General features: G+C 39.2%; 1 long non-coding RNA gene across 1 annotated transcript in view; it reads right to left on the minus strand.

Moving 5' to 3' along the window:
* The window catches only part of LOC138744948 (uncharacterized), a 149,677-nt gene that overhangs the window by 47,631 nt on the left and 88,559 nt on the right, over positions 1 to 13,487 (minus strand). The gene's annotated exons all lie outside the window — the stretch shown is intronic.

The raw sequence follows: 13,487 nt of genomic DNA on the forward strand, positions 1-13,487 counted from the left end.
TATAATTGCCCTGATTATGGAACCGTAGTGTTCAACCTCTAGCTGCATCTGGAATTCTTTCATATTATAGTCACTACCCACTAGGGGAACCTTTAACCACAAAATCCCTCTTCATTACACAACACCAAATCTAAAACAGCCATTTCTGTATAGGGTCCGCAATATCCTGACATATTTCACCAATTCTTCTTCTGCAATACAATATCCTTGCCAGTTTGTTCATCCAATTAATGTCTAGATTAAAATCTCTCATGATATTTGCATTTCCATTCAAATATTCCCTTGATATTTCCCATTCATGCTTCAACCTAATGAGAGTTCTCATGTTGGGGCTCTGTAGACAACATCCACCAATATCTTGCTTTCCAAGCACAGGAACAGGCACCTCAGCCCTTGTATCTGCACCAAACACATGCCCAATTCCAACTAAGATTTTGTTACTTGCATATATGCATCCCTGCAAATTCATGTGTTTACCTAGAAACCTATTAAAGTCTACTATTATATCTGCCTTCACCACTACTTCTGGCAGCCCTTTCCATGCCCCTACCACTCTCTCTGTAAAATATTTCTTCTGCTTTCTCTTTCTTTGGCTTGGCTTCGCGGACGAAGATTTATGGAGGGGGTAAATGTCCACGTCAGCTGCAGGCTCGTTTGTGGCTGACAAGTCCGATGCGGGACAGGCAGACACGGTTGCATTTCTTCTGCACATCTCCTTTAAACTCCCATCTCCTCATCTTAAATGCATATGCTCCAGTTCAGTGGCTTTCAAACTGCCCCCCTAAACTCACATTCCACCTTAAGCAATCCCAATGCCATATGCTCTGTGATTTATATGGAATTGCTTAAGGTGGTATGTGAATGAAAGAAAGATTTTGAAAACCACTGTTTTCACACTATTGAGTACATCCACAGGGAACGCTGCCTTTGGAGGGCAGTAGCAATCATCAAGGATCCACACCACCCAGCACATGCTCTGTTCTTGCTGCTGCCATCAGGAAAAAGGTACTGGTGCCATAAGATTTGCACCACTAGGTTCAGGAACAACTGCTACTCCTCCACAATCAAACTCAACAACAATCAGAGACTCATTTAAGGATTCTTACTTGTGCACTTTAATTATTTTTTTATTCTCTCTGAATTGCACAGTTTGTTTACACATTATCTGTTTACATTTCTTTATTTTTTTACATGTATACACTGTGGAATCTCAGGGTTGTATGTGATGTCATTTATGTACTCTGACAATAAATCTGAGGATCTCTGCCTGAACTACCATCTCTGGGATCCCATATTACCCCACAAGTTCCTGTCGTCTTTCACACCCAACTCACCCCACCCCCACTCACAGTTAATCTATGTCCTCTGACAGTAAATAGATCTAGTCTGGGCAAAACATTTTGTGTATTTATCCAATCTATTTCTCTCATAATGTTATACACCTCTATGAGATCACCTCCCATCCTCTGGAACTCCAAGAAATAAAGACCTAGCCTGCTCAATCTCTCCCTAGAGCTCAGGCCCATGGGTCCTGGAAACATCCTTGTAAAATCTTCTCTGCATCCTCTGTAGTTTGACGACATCTTCCTTGTAGCACAGTGAGCAAAACTGAACAAAATACTCCAAATGGGGCATCAACAATGTTTTATACATGCAACACAAGTTCTCAAACTTCTATACCCAATACACTGACATAGCCATGCTGATTATCTCTAATCAGCCCTTGTCCATCCATGTGCATGTACAGTACATCTTCTAGTGACATATTCTCTGGTAACCTACCAACCACAGACATTCAGCTCACTGGCCTATGGTTCCCAGGCTTTTCCCTGCAGCCTTTCTTAAAAAGAAGAGGCACAATATTTGCCACCCTTGTCTTCTGGAACCTTGCTTGTACTTTGATGGCACATAAATTTCAGCCAGGGCCCTTGAAATTTGTTCTCTAGCATCCTACAATGCCTTTGGATAGATTTAATTCAGCTTAGGAGATTTGTGTCCCTTGATAGGCATCAGGAACTTTAGCGCCTCCTCAAATGTAATATTAACTGACCTCAAGAGACTACCAGTCCTCGTGTCTTTCTCCATAGCAAAAGCAAAGAAGCACTCATTAAGGACCTTGCCCATCTCCTGTGAATCCACACAGAGTTGGCCACATTGTTTTTCATTTTATCTCTGGTTACTCTTTTCCCCTTTATGTACTTATAAAATCTCTTGAGATTATCTTTAATGTTACCGGCTAGAGCTATTTCCCTTTTTGCCCTCCTGATTTCCTTTTCTTAGCTTGATCTTCACTTCCTAAAATTCAGAGGTATGTACTTAATCCCAGCAACTAATACTTGCCCCGTGCTGTCTTCTTGCTTTTGACCAGAGTCTGATTCCCTCTCATCATCTAAGCTTCTCAACGCCTGCATGACTGACCCTTCACTCAAACAAGAATGTGCATGTCCTGAACTCATGTCAACACACTTTGGAAAAATTTCCCAATTTCCTAACATTCCTCTTGCTTCAAACAACCCGCTCTAATTAATTTGAGCGAGTCCTGGCTTTGTATCTTCAAGTCGGTCTTACCCCAATTCCCAATTTTAATTTGTGGTCTCTCGCCATAACTATTTGAAACCCAATAGAATAATGGTCACTGGTCCCCAAAGATTCATACATAACACTTCATTAATTTGTCCTTCCCAGTTTCCCAAGTTTCGATCAAGCATTGCTCTCTCCTGTGTGGGACCCTCTACCTATTGCTGGAGTAAACTTTCCTGAACAGATTTGACAAATTCCGGTGCCTAAGCCCTTCATACTATGAGTTTCCCATTCAATATTTGGAAAAGTGAAAATCCACTATAAGGACAACCTTGTTTGACCTACAGTTGGCAGCAATCTCCTTGCAAATTTGTTCCACTAATTCACATTGATTATTTGGGGGCCTGTAGTACATTCACAAGAAGGTCATCTTGTTCTTAAGTTCCACCTATATAGCCTCACTAGCCAACCTGTCTGTAATGTCAACTCTTGACCATAACCATGATATCCTCCTTAGCAAATAATGCAACAACACTTCCTCTTTTACCCCCACCTCGGTCTTTCCTGAAGCAACTGTACCCTGGGATGTTGAGCTGCCAGTCCCATCCCTCTCTTAACCAGGTTTCCTTGTATTAGTGGTGTGAAAAGTAATGGAGAAATCCTAAGGATAACAGTTATGCATATTTGGCAGGGATGGGCTTTTCAGGCTGTGATGCAAGCAGTCAGTTTATAGTTGGCATGGCATTGGCAATGAAATTCCTAGCTCACTAATTTGATTGAGTGTTTTTAAGAACGTTACTAAGAAGATTGGTGAAAGAATACTATAGACATTGTCAGTGGGAACTTTTGTAAGGCATTTGACAGAGTTTTGTATGGTAGGCTAGTTCACAAGGTGATGTACATGGGATTCAAGGTGAGCTCACTAATTGGATCTGTGATTGACAGTAAAAGGAGACAGAATAATAAAGTTGCTTTTTAATTATGTGTACACATTGTACAGCGTACATCGCCTGACATTCTTACTTGATGCAGCTGAGCAGGTACTTGTAGAGAAAAATGATAAGGGTAAACTAATTGAATTAAATTAAAAGAGAATAAATACATAAGATACGCAGTACATATTCAATGTAATTCTAGTGCATAAATGTGAGTTGCAGTGTAATACATTCAAGCTATGATATATGGCGAGCTCTCCACTGGCCACCGTGACAGAGGTGCACCAAAAAGGTACAAGGATTGCCTAAAGAAATCTCTTGGTGCCTGCCACATTGACCACCGCCAGTGGGCTGATAACGCCTCAAACCGTGCATCTTGGCGCCTCACAGTTTGGCGGGCAGCAACCTCCTTTGAAGAAGACCGCAGAGCCCACCTCACTGACAAAAGGCAAAGGAGGAAAAACCCAACACCCAACCCCAACCAACCAATTTTCCCTTGCAACCGCTGCAATCGTGTCTGCCTGTCCCGCATCGGACTTGTCAGCCACAAACGAGCCTGCAGCTGACGTGGACTTTTTACCCCCTCCATAAATCTTCGTCCGCGAAGCCAAGCCAAAGAAGAAGAAGTGTATCAAAGGAAGGTTAAAGAGCCTGATAGCGATTGTAGGGGGGGGGGGAAGTACTGTTTTCTTTAATCTAGGGGTGATGTTTTTCAGGTTTCTGTACCTTCTTTCTGTAGGTAGCAGTGAAAAGAGGTTCTAACCAGGGTGATGGGATCCTTTCTGATGTCTGCTGTCTTTTGGAGGCAGCTTCTCTCATAGATGCCTGCAATGGACAGGAGATCAAAGCCTTTGATACCTTCTTCGATTCTGGGCAGGCTGTGATGCAAGCAGTCAGTTTATAGTCAACAGTTCTGATTGGAAATCTGTCTTAGGTCTTTGATGCTGCAGGAAATTGGATGCTAATGGAAGGGTCTTCATTATCAACTTTGCAGGTGACATAAAAATAGGAACTACTTATGAATAACAAAGTATATAAATACAACAGGGAGTTGAACAGAGCATAAGAAAATGTAATTTTTACAAGTGTCAGGTGATTCATTTAGGATGTCAAATGGGGGTAAAACATATGCAGTGGGACTAAAAATATGTTTTGTTGACCTGAGGGACTTTGTGGTTCCATTGTAGTTAAAAACATAAGTTGATAGGATGGTTTAAACTGTGTGTGTGTGTGTGTGTGTGTGTGTGTGTGTGTGTGTGTGTGTATGTATATGTGCATGCGCGTGTATATATATATAAAAAAAGCACTATACACACATACACACACATAGATATAGATTATATACAGATACTATAGAGATATATATATATAGAGAGAGAGAGAGAGAGATATATGGAGAGCTAGACAGATATATAGAGGTAGATTTTATATAGAGAGAGTACGAACGAGATATAGATACACATGATAGAGAGAGAGTATACTGTAGGTTGGAGGGCTAAATTTGTTTCTATAAATTATGCCTTCCTTGTTGGTTTGTGATAGAATCTGGATTAAGTTAATGGAAATCTGAGGAGAATTAAATGAGATTAGTACAAATGGGTGCCTGTTGGTCAGCATGGACTCTATGAGTTGACAGGTTTCCATACTGTATAAATCTATAATTGTATTTAAATTAAAGGTTTCAGGAAATTGGGTAGCTTCTGAATCTGAAATTCCCCAAGCACCACAAGTTTACCTTCCAAACCCCTGATAAAATTCTATATAAATGATATCAGTAGTTAAATATAGAAGAATATGAAATGTTTTTTTTTCCATTTATTCAAGATAAACCAACTTCTATAGCTCAAAATATCAAGCTATTTTATTTTAATTTAAAACTTTGTCTATATCTACATTAAGAATTATTTGCTTACAAGGATAGAACTGACTTCCATTGCTATGTCTGGTTATAAAATGGATGGTGTGTCACTTATTCCACAGTGGGATCCCACTCCACAAACCAGATGCATCGCAGAAAACAGCGAACAAATGAACTTTTCATCCCTCAGACTAGTCAAGCCCAAATCTTTTCCGAAAATCATGAATATATTTATTGTCGAACCAACCAAAAGACATCAGAACCTCAAAATCAAATGAGTGAAAAAGTAAATGTTTGTAGATCATGTCAGGGAATTAAGCCTAAATAAATAACAATCCTGTCTGACCATTCCTGGAACTGGTGTCACATCTTGATGGAAAGTAACATTTAATCTGAATGTTGACAGTTAAGATATTTATTAGATTTATCTTGTGTTGGCCATTTTTGAACCTTAATGTAAAATGTATCCTGATCGCACAAGCAGATCACAAATTAAATATGGCCCAAATATGTTTATACACCAGCTATTGAATGTAAAATCTGGAGTTTATATTAGAAAATACAAAAATGTTAGGCTGCTTCTCTTAGTTATTCAAACAGCTGTTTTAGATTTACACTCCATATTCTTAACATATTCAAACAATCCTTTTGGACAATAGAAGTGCATTTGCTTCTGCTTTGGGGGCAAGTTAACAGTGAGATTTGGAATCAATAATGTAAAAATAATGTAAAAATAATGTAAAAATAAAGTTGATGTACAAAAGTGGAATGAATAAAACTTAGGAAAAAAAATAAAGAAAAAGATTCTATCAATTCACCAAATTTGTTTTTAAGAAACATTCTTGTCAAATAAAAATAGCTGAAATATTATGTTGTTATGAGGCTAATAGCTGAGAACATTCTTCTTAAAACATAAAAGTGGAGTATAAAATGCTACCTATGATGAAGTAATAAGTGGAGATATTTATTCTACACCACTTGATTTAAATTCCTGGAAGGGATGAAGTCTGATATGTAGAAGTAAATGGAATTCCAAACTACTTTTTTTTAGGTTCAGTCATGAATGTCAATAGTGAGGATTTTTTTTTTCCAATGCGTATACTTGCGAATGTGTCAATAACAAACTGATGCAATCCCACAAGAATTATGCTCGATTATAAACTAAAAGGGGAAGATGATTAATTTTGTAGACAAACATTTGTGATTTTTTATGAAAGCAATTTTTTTTTGTTGTATTGTCTTTATAAAGTTATATCTAATAAATGAATATATTTGTTGTAGAATTAAAAACTTTATTCAGTATGTCAATATTTTGAAGATTTCAAGTACTTCAGGTGTTAGACATTGCTATATTTTTACTATTATAACTGATGTGACATGGTTTCCTACAATGTTTTTTTATAGTTAAGATTAGAAACTGTATAAAACAGTATGAGTGTTCATCTGCCCCTCGATGCAACAAACACAGGATTCTCCTTGTCCTCACCTACCACCCCACCAGCCTCCACATCGAACACATTATCCTTTGGAATTTCCTGCACTTAAACAAGATCCCACTACCAGTCAAATCTTCCCCTCTCTACCTTCCATAGGGGCTGTGACACCCTCGTGTACTCATCCCTCCCCATCCTACCCTAAAACCTTTCCCTGTGGCCACAGAAGGTGCCACACGTGCCCTCACCACTCACCACAGTCCAGACCCCAAACAGGCCTTCAAGTAAAGCAACACTTCACTTGTGTATTCACAGGATTGATTTACTTCATCCTCCCTTTGTGGCTTTCTCTACATCGGTGAGACTGAGTGCAGATGGGAAGATTGCTGAACACCTTCGCTCTGACCGCACCAGTGACAGAGCCCTCCCAGTGGCCAACCATTTCAGTTCTGCATCACACTCCCATACTCGCATGTTTATACATGGAGTCACGACCCATCCCACCAAGGCCACCCATAAATTGGCGGAACAACACCTGATTTTCTGTCTGGTCACTCTCCAGCCATGTGGCATTAACACTGACTTTTCCGGTTTGTGCTAACCTGTTCTCCTTTATCCCTGTCGTCTTTCCCTCAGCCCTCTCTACTCACTCAGCCATCCCTCCTCCTCCTCCTGCTTGCTGCTGTCCCCTCCCTCCCTTCTCCACCTATTACCTTCTGCCTTTGCGACCACGCCTCCCCCTTACCCTTTTATTCGGACGCCTGCTGACATTTTTCTATTCCTTGAGAAGGGCTCAAGCCCGAAATGTTGGTTAGGTATTTTTATCTGTGCTATCTGTTTGACCTGCTGAGCTCCTCCAACACTGTGTTTTTATTGCAACCATGGTGTTTGTAGATTTTCATGTTTTACTTCCATGTGTGCAAATATGTAATGTGCTGTGTCACTAATGGGTGGGTATATATTGAAAGCAATCTCCAATCATTAATTCTTTTCTTGACATATACCAAGCACACTTTGTGTTTCCAAGTTATAGTTGACATTATTAAATAAGGAGCATAGATACGGTAAAAATTCACAGTCTTGTTCCCAAAGTAGGAAATAGATTTAAGGTGAGAGGGGTAGGAGAAGAAAGATTTTAAAAGGGACCTGACTAATCCCTTCTCACATAGGGCAGTGAGTATATGGCTGCCACCAGAAGTGGTAGAAGAATTTACAATGGTAATGTTTAAAAAATAGTTTACATAGGTACATGAATAGGTTTTAGAGGGATATTGGCCAAACATAAGCAACAGGCGCTGGCTTGATTAGCCTAGACCCCAAAGGCTCCATGTCCATGCTGCAGAACTCTATGACTGACTCTACTGTACTCCATAGGAACTCTATTTGGGATTGATCAGAAGTATGTAATTCCATGCTCAACCTCAATAATATCAGAATCAAGATGGCAGTATTGCTGTTGGTAACAGCAGGGGTGGGGGGGGGGGGGGTCAGGAAGAGTAGGTAAGCAGAGGTGCAGACTTTCAGCTGTCCTCTGCGGTGTCCTACTTCCCCACCACTCCACTGTTAATTTGATTATATTCATTTCAACATTAAAAATTTTAAATTAATTCTGTAAATATATAAAGGATATTCCACAAAATGGGATACCCTTACAACGAGTCCTGTACTTAGAAGTTTAGCAACTCCAATGATGTAGAAATTGGTTGAGGCAGCATCCTTTATTGGTATAGAATGGAAAAAATTGCTTTGAAAAGACCAAAGACAGAAATAATAATCAAAGTAGCAGGTCAAAGCACATCTTTATCTACCTAGTGAGGTAGCTGATTTTGTACTTCAGTCGAAAAATAGGTTTCCAAAGCATAAGTACAAATGGAATTGGTCCTCATTTCCTGCTGTCATCCCTTCAGAAGAACCCATCTGCAAAGTGATACAGAACATTCAGTATATCCATTCAGTGTTTTCCCTATTCTCTTCTGATTCTCAAAAATACCTTTCTATGACAGATACAAAGATATCCACTTGTGCACATTGAACAGTTCTATTTTGTAACCAGCTACCTCGCTGGGTAGACAAATATCTGCTTTGATTTTTCTTTCCTCCTCCTTTGTGTTTTTATTAAAGCTTTTCCTAATGAGGCAGCTGAGATCAGGAACTAACTAGTTGGTGATCTTTGATAATTTAACCATATATCACTAAACCCTGACAGGTACTGTGCCATTCATTGCCAGAAGAAAAGAAAGAGAATGAGCTCCATCAATTCTAATTGAACAGATGAATTACTATGACAATGTAGCCAGGCAGTTTGATTTGTAACTAGAAAGCTCAAACTTTAACTTTTTGTTACCAATGTACATGCTTTATTGATTGCACGTTTACCCAATATTCTCATCTCTTCAATAAATCCTGTCCCATTTAAAGGGATACTCGCCTAGAAATTAGAACACACAGCGTCCAGATCTTTGGTCTTCAGCATGCAAAAACATGAGCACAATTATGTCGAGTTCATCATCAAACAATACAGATATTCCCCATTTTACGAATACTCACTTTACAAAAGTTTGCTTTTACAGAAGGACTTGAATGGGCTTTCGCTTTTTCGAAAATAGCTTGCAATAGTAGTGAATGGGTCTTCGCTTTACACCATTTCATCTTTCAAAAGATTTCATAGGAATGCTCTAGGTTCGTAAAGTGGGGTCTACCTGTACTCCTATCTTTGCAATACCTCCTACGGCTGTTTCCTTTTAGTTGAGTGAGGGGAAAGCCAGAGGAAATATTCTCCTAAGTCAAATTTGCTTTCTGGCAATGCAGCATACTGTAATGAGAGGGTCTGTTGTTTGTCATTATCAAACAGAATAGACTCATCGCAACTCATGGATTAGGTGCTATTAATCGACCGAAAAGTTCAGATTTATTGTCAGAGTGTGCACATAACATCATATAATATACCTGGAAGACTTTGTATTCCCTCTACTTGTAAGATTGTTTGGGTTCCTTTTCCCAAGAGGACGAGAATTGCCCTCCTGCCTGGTGTAAACCATCTCAATGTTTTTCAAAGATCTTTTTGACCAATTTCTTTATCCTCTGAGGAACATCAAATTTGATTTTAGAGTTAGAAATAACAATCTTTTAATACTCTTTAAGACAGAGATAGATATTTGATTAGTCAGGTCATCGAGGATTAAGGGAGAAAACTGGGGAGTGGGGCTGAGTGGGTGGATGGATCAGCTCATGATTAGAATGGTGGAGCAGAGTCAATGGGCCAAAGGACCTACTTCTGCTCCTACAGTGCCCTCCATAATGTTTAGGACTAGGTGTTGTTTTTCCCCCTGTGCGCCACAGTTTAACATTCTTAATCAAACAATTTACATGTAATTAAAGTGCACATTCCAGATTTTATTCAAGGTTATTTGTATACATTTTGGTTCGACCATGAAGAAATTACATCACTTTTCAAGACATAGTCCCCTCATTTCAGGGCACCATAATGTTGGGGATATTTGGTTTCATGGGTGTTTATGTGTACTCAGGTGTGTTTAATTGCTTTATTGATGCAGGTATAAGAGAGCTTGCCTTGCTTCTAAACTTTTGATCACCTTTGGAGTCTGTAGTTGCCATTTTTCAATAGGATGACCAGAGTTGTGCCAATGAAAGGCAAAGAAGTCATTATGAGGCTGATAAAACAGAGTAAAACAGTGAGAGAGATTGCCCAAACCTTAAGGTTACCAAAATCAACAGTTTGAAACATTAAGAAGAAAGAGCGTACTGGTGAGCTCAGTAATCATGAAGAGGGTGGTCGTCCAAGGAAGACTCCACTGCTGATGACGGAAAAATTCTCATCATTAGTGAAGAAAAATCCCCAAACATATTTCTGAAAGATCAGAAACACTCTTTAGGAGGCAGGTGTGGATATGTCAATAATTACTGTACACAGAAGACTTCACTGAGAGAAATACAGAGATGCAAACCATTAGTTAGCCACAGAAAGAATGGCCAGATTACAGTTTGTTAGGAAGCATTTAAAAGAGCCTGCAGATTTCTGGAAAAAGATCTTGTGGACAGATGAGACCAAGATTAACCTGTATCAGAGTAATGGGAAGAGCAAAGTGTGGAGGTGTAAAGGAATTATCCAAAATCCAAAGTCTTCACCTTTGCCATGGTTTGCATCTTGCAGTGTAGTTTCTGTCTTTCTGTTCATGGAGTTTTCCACAGACAGTGGTCATTGACACATCCTCAACTTCATCCTAAAAAATGTTTCTCATCTGTCAGACAGGTATTTCGGAGATTTTCTTCATTACGATGAGAATTATTCTGTCATCAGTAGTGGAGATCTTCCTTGGACGACCAGTCCCGCTGTGATGACTGAGCTCACCGATATGCTCTTTCTTCTTAATGATTTTACACAGATGATTTTGGTCATCCTAAGGCTTGGATGACTTTTTTCTTACTGACTTGTTCTTGTTTTTAGCCTCATCATGATTTATTTGACTTTTATTGGCACAACTTTTGCCATCATGTAGAAAAATGGCCACTTCAGATCCCAAAGGTGATCAAGAGCTCAGAACCAAGTCAAACTCTCTTATAACTCCACCACTGAAGCAAATAAACAGACCTGAATACTCACAAACACCTGTGAACCCAAATTCCCAAACATTATGGTGCCCTGAAATGAGGGGACTAGGTCTAAATAGTGCTGTAATTTCTACATGGTCAAACCAAAATGTATACAAATAAAATCTAGAATGTGGACTTTACATGCAAAATTGTTTGATTTCAAATGTAAAACTGTGGAGCACTGGGGTAAATAAAAGAAAAAAATTGCCTTCGGCCCAAACATTATGGAGGGCTCTATGACACCTAAAAATAGGTGAAAAATAAATGCTGAATGTTTCAGTTCAATGATAATCATTAGATCTGGATTAAAAGACACAATATATTCCTAAAAATTGGAACCTGTACAAAAATTAATGAAATTGGACAAAAATACTCTAAAACAATCAGTGGTGATGCATACAGAATTGCATACAAGTTTTTAAAAATGAGAGTGTCTGTGATTCGCATTCTGTCTTGATTGAAAATCTTGCAAATGCAATGTATTTGTCATGCCAATCAACTAGGACAAGTGTCAGATTTTAAAGATGCCCATCACACAGAGCAGCGGCATAAAAGGGTGTCGTGGAGGTGAGGAACAACGGGATATTAGGGAGAACAGTATGATCTGTGTATGTAGGTACTACTCTCCCATTCAGGCAAGGGTCTACTATGATGGAGACCAATATTGTGATACTACTGATGCCACTGCAACTTGCAGGAGATTAGAGTGTAGCATTTAGCATTATGTGCTTTGTCTCAAAAGACAATGCCCATTTCCCGGAAAACCAATAAAGCAGTTTTTAGTATCTTGATAATTGGTAAATTAGGTTGGCATTAGCTGTGTGCAAAAATCAAATTACAAGACACACCCTTTAATTATTGATCTCAACATGTCCTCAGTGTTTTCTTGTGTAATAACGATCATTGGTTGCACTCAAAAGCCCCAAATTATCCAAGCAGAGTAGAAAAATGAAGTGCAATTGATGCCCAAGTTGTAAGGCCACAAAGTACAAAGTATGGAGCGAGAGATTATGGAGGGTAGGAGGTTGGGGGGAGCGGAGATAAAGGGAAAGCTCTTATATTAGGCCTTTTTACACAGAAAAGCCACATTATTGCCATATGCACAACCTGTCTCTGGAAGCCGGCTTGTTTGTTCACACAAAACTGAGAAAAAATGGCTCCTTGAGATAAATACGCTCCACTGCTGAGACTACCTACCTAGGTGGATGAAGATGGGCAGTTTAATTCACCCTAATTCACCCTGCAATTCTTTCACACAGTGCTCAAAAGGCAGAGAAGACAAGCTCTGTATAAAAGGGACTATAAGAGGTTTATAACTGAGCAAACAAACAAACAAAAGCTTCATTTTAAGTTAATAATGTGGCCAGTCAAAAGATGAAGCATTGTTCCAGTACATTTACCTCAGCTGCTGTGGAACAGTGGTGGAGGCCAAGAACAAAATCTTTGGGAGTGGATGTGAGGAGGAGAATTAAACTGACAGCCAAAGAGAAACAGAACAGTTCCCCACCCCCCAAACTAATGTGCCCAAATTTTCTGGATTGCTGTTTTCAAAAAGATCTGTACTGAACTTCCCAACTGAAGTTTGGGAACTTCCAATCTTTTCATCAAAATTCCCTGAAAAGCTCATTTGCTTGACAAGGGCCTTACAAACAGGCAGAATTAGAGAAGGATACTGCTCTGATCATTTCTGGCACAACCTCATGCTGGACAACTGCTCTGTTTCCACTGTTATAAAGAATGCAAATTCATTATAGCTGTTGAAGCAAAAATGATCATTGTGGTTTACAGATCTGCTAAAAACTTAGGTAGGCTATGAGAGAGAATATTTTTAATGTATAATTCAGGTTTCAGTTAGACCCTCATTTAAAAAAAAAATTGCTCTCTAAGCCAAAAAATCTCAATCTTGGACAGTTTTAGCAACCCTGAATTTGTGGACATTAAATTTAATTTTTTTGTTTTAAACTTTCATTTCGGCCCACAAGCCCATGCTGCCCAATTACACCCAATTCATGTACATTTCGAATGGTAGGAGGACACTAGGGCCCCCAGAGGAAACCCACGCAGACACGGAGAACCTACAAACTCCTTACAGATAGCACAGGATTCGAACCCCGGTCCCAATCACTGGTG

Source organism: Narcine bancroftii, chromosome 10 (genome assembly GCF_036971445.1).
Source record: "Narcine bancroftii isolate sNarBan1 chromosome 10, sNarBan1.hap1, whole genome shotgun sequence".
NCBI classification, from domain to species: Eukaryota; Metazoa; Chordata; class Chondrichthyes; order Torpediniformes; family Narcinidae; genus Narcine; species Narcine bancroftii.